This window comes from Leptonotus elevatus, chromosome 1 (genome assembly GCF_054856555.1).
Source record: "Leptonotus elevatus isolate MCC_2025b chromosome 1, RoL_Lele_1.0, whole genome shotgun sequence".
NCBI classification, from domain to species: Eukaryota; Metazoa; Chordata; class Actinopteri; order Syngnathiformes; family Syngnathidae; genus Leptonotus; species Leptonotus elevatus.
Genome location: NC_141239.1, coordinates 20,227,315 through 20,231,659, shown reverse-complemented (window position 1 = coordinate 20,231,659; position 4,345 = coordinate 20,227,315). Strand labels below are relative to the sequence as shown.

At 38.6% G+C, this 4,345-nt stretch overlaps 1 long non-coding RNA gene across 6 annotated transcripts in view; it reads right to left on the bottom strand.

Moving 5' to 3' along the window:
• LOC147181191 (uncharacterized) overlaps positions 1–4,027 on the bottom strand; it is a 60,770-nt gene extending 56,743 nt beyond the window's left edge. For all 6 annotated transcript variants that reach the window (XR_015096686.1, XR_015096689.1, XR_015096688.1 and 3 more), the window contains exons 1-2: positions 3,928–4,027; positions 3,112–3,178 (exon numbers count right to left, since the gene is read on the bottom strand). This is a non-coding gene — a long non-coding RNA (uncharacterized LOC147181191). The remainder of the gene's footprint in view (positions 1–3,111; positions 3,179–3,927) is intronic.
• Between the last annotated feature and the right edge of the window lie 318 nt (positions 4,028–4,345).

The window sequence follows — 4,345 nt, the reverse complement described above, 5'->3', positions numbered from 1 at the left end:
TCTTTTTTTTTGTCCCCCCTTATGAGCGCAAATCCAACGTGGTGCACACTAAGCAGTGTGGAACAGTTCACAATTTACTTTCTGTTAGCAGAAGATCTCACTTACCTTCACTTTCAAAGCCACACAATGAAGGCAAGTCATTATTCCACGTCATGCAGAATCACGGTGTCACAGCAAAACTAAAATCACCACATAACAGCGAACTACATAGCATCACTAATAATTAATAAAACCACGAGACCACTAACAAACGAAATAATTAACACAAAACATGTACTTTAAACACCATTTCAACCCTTAGCGCCGCAAAGCAAGCTGGGATGGGAGCGCCTCCAGACTCCCAGCGACGCTACACCAATATGGCGCCGTCAATGGTTACGGCGCGCATCATGGGATATGCGTCATGTCCTACTAGCGACGCAACATGCAATCATATTGCAACATGTCGAGTAAAGCTTTTCGGGTTTCATGATGACTACTGGCGTTAGCTTCTTAAGGCATCGCTGCGGACCTCAGAATTAAACTGGCTGGAAATCGCAACGTTCACGACAGTGGTGTTTTGTTTCAAACGGGAGCTTAGTTTAACCCGAGGATATTCGATGCTGCAGCTAGCCGACCCCCGCCCCGTCGTCCTCGATACGCATTACGACGGACTTTTCGACTTCATACGGCGGATTGGGGCATCGAGACTTTGAAGGCAAATGTTGACCGTACCGCAAATCCTCTCAAAATAATGGTAGAAGTCTGCAATTAAAACACATCTTGTCCGTTTCGTTTGAAATCCAGTGTGGTGGTGTTTAGAACATGAATAAAGAAATGACTAAGGTTTCATAGCTACTTAGAGCATGAATTGAGCTAATTCACACATAATGTAGAGGGAATAATGACGAGATAAACACTACTCTATCCATATTAGATAAGAATTATGCCACGTCTTACGTCTATCAAATAACTTATTTAGTTAATTTTATAATAGATGTCATTTGATCTTAGAGTAATTCTAAAATCAGAAGATAGTGTTTTCCAACCTGTGAGAGCCAAGGCACTTAACTTTGCATAAGAAACCTCATAGTAAACCAGCAAACAAAAATTTTAAGTTTTCCTACTGAAATAATGATCTTAACACAGTTTAGTCACAAATGTACTTAAGTGTGAAATTTGGGTGTGAAATTACCATAACAAAAGATTATTTACATTATAAAAATGGAAAAATTGTGCACAGACACTTTTTCCACCCTTACGGAATAGCATCATCTTTCCTACCCAAATGTAATCATATTGGCAGAAAACTATAATAAGTTCTAGACTGTGACCTCCAGCTGTGCTCGGTGAGGCCAAGCATTCAACATTCTTCTTCCCCGTTGCTCTGCTTTGGAAACCAGATTCTTTGGATAGATGTTAGAATAACATCCAATAAAAGTTGTGTGTGTGTGTGTTTGTGTGAGCTGTTGTAATTACATTAGCAACAATTAGCATTTTGGTGCATAATAGATGGATTTACACTGTATGATTCAAGTGACAGCACGGTGATGAGTGGTTAACGCATCCGACCATCCCTTTTGGTTGAGGGTTCAAATCATTTATGTTTTCCTCATGCTAGCGTAGGTTTCCTCTGAGCACTCCGGTTACCGCTCACATTCCAAAAACACACATTTTAGGTTCATTGGAGACTCTAAATGATCCTTAGTTGTGAATTAAGTGTGAATGTTTGTTTGTCTACTGTATATTTGCCGGGTCTGAGGTGTACCCAACCTTTCCCCCTCACGTCAGCTGGGATGGCTCAGCTACGAACCTTGTGAGTTTAAGCGGTATAGAAGACGGATGGTTCAAGTGACACTTCTCCGGACAACTGTGTGTGTGTGGGGGGGGGGGGGGGGGGGGAGTAAAATCGGATTGCTCCAGATCGGAATCAGGTCTCTTCCATATGTTGATAAACATCTGAAATGAGTAGGATACCTGCCAGCGTAAACACACACATCAGATATACCCTGACAAAGCCAGCTTGACATAATGCAAACTGATGACATATGCAAACACCCGTGACTACCTACAAAACACAACAACAAAAAATATGCTGTAAATCTACACTACATCATAAACAATTAAGGTCTAAATATGATATATTATTTGCATGTAAATCATTACAGAAACAATAACTGCCATGGCAGCCAGTGGAGAAATGTCACGTGGATGTTTCCCTCATTAAAATGAAAGCCTTTGTAATGTTTAATATTTGTATCACTGCCTAGTGGTGATACTTGCCTGAATTACTTACATGCATTTTGGGTGTCTACGCTTGAGGATATTTAACTTTAAAAATTGAAACAATGGAAAAGACTTATAGCAATGCTGCATGGTGGTATTTACTTGTGATTGTGAGAAATCATTTACATGATGCCTTCACATAAACTATTTATTATTAATAATATCTAGGACTGTGTCTTTATAATTGATTTTTTTTCAGGTAAAATGCAATGCAGATTTTTCAGTTTCAACGTTTAGCACAAAACTTGTATCCCTAGTGTAACTCCATAGTAATCACCCTGTTTCGAGGTAGAAATGTTTGTGTCAACCAATTTTTGTGAGCCAATTTATTTTCCCCAGTCCTATAACAGCATGATAATCCATCATCCATTATATAATAATAATAATATTAATAAAAGTAATAATAATATGATGATGATTGTAATTTGAGCAGATTTGCTATTTCACAAGTGTGTGTCAAACTGGTAGCACTAATCAGAGCCAAGAAGGAGCATTCAACTTCAAACCTCTGTGGTAGTCATTAAATTGGAATTGGGCATATGGATCTGAAGTGCAAATCCAGCACAAGATTCCTCAACGTTTTCAGGATGGTGTCCTTTACATTTCAGTTTAAAGACAGAATATGAAGTAAGAAAGATGAGCAATAATAAGGCGTACATCTATCAGCCAAATAGCCTAATGGCTAAAGACGCAAACAATGTATGAGCTTGACTATCGACTCTGTGATCTAAACTTTCTAACGTGAGTTCACGCAGTTACCCCCCGCTGCCAACAGGTCATCCCGTCCATCCCAGACATGTGATCAAGCAACAACCAGTAAGTGATGTGGACAAAGGGACCACCAACCTTGATACGCACGACCAGTGGGGCTGTCAATCAATCCGCTGATTTCTCAACATGCGACTTCTTTTGCCTGAAAGTATAACACGTACACGTCAACGTGCATCAACTCACCAGCCATACCATTAAGCCCGACTGCATCTCCTAATGCCATACAATTTTGTGGGTGAGCCCAGTGGTAAAGCAACCAAGTGGCTCGCTGTGCATTGGTGTCTTCCATCAGTGTAGTATTTTTATACTTGAAGGCCACCTTGGTTCTTGCATGGTTAGCAGTGTGGAAGTGAATCAAAACCATCTTGACAGTCTTTAACAAGCCACGTCACAACACAACATGTATTGATCTCACCCCTTGTACTTATGATTCTAGTCTACTTTAGCTACACCCTGGTCAATCATCCACACTTCATACTGATGTGTTGTGTGTTTTAATTCTTCCATACAGTTTCAGACACACAGTCATTGAACACCACGCCACACCTGGAAAACTATTTGTACAAAATATAATAAATATACAATTAAATTAAAATAAAATATAATAAATATACATTCTGTTACTATAGTCAAATATACAATTCAATGTAACATATTCAGTCAGTATTAAGCAAATATGAAGTAAAGCTCTTTTATGATATAAAGACGAAATCTTTTATAGTGCAAACCTTGCGTTTACAGTAGATACAGCATGTGCTAATGTGTCAATAGCTAAGTTCGAGCTGGCTAGCTTAAATACAATGTGTAAAAAAATTAACTATTACTAAACAAATTAGCGTTTCAAACTACAACCGTTTAGTATAACGCTCTTCAAATGTAGTAATTATTTACCGAGTGTGCTCTTGAGCAGTTGTAGAATGTTTTAATTGAAACTTTATTTCTCGTTGACGATCGCGTTGCTCTGGCTCGTCTCTCCTCCCGCTCTCGTCTCTACTTCCGTACTGAGCAGCGCTACGTAACATCCGCCCAGCGAACAACATCCGGGTTATAGGGTGAAATCTAAATAACCTAATACATTCGTGAATTTAATCTGATAACATTTTGAAAATTGATGCAAACATTTACAAGTACCACATATAGTATTATCAGAATTTTGGCATAATCCTGAAGCAATCTTTTATACCATTCTTAAAGATTCTGTTAACTTCATGGATCTTCTCAAGCATTCTAATCAACAACATATTTAGAACATGACTGTACTACAAAAGGTTATGGGTCAAGAAAAAATATACAGCAACACTTTTTCAAT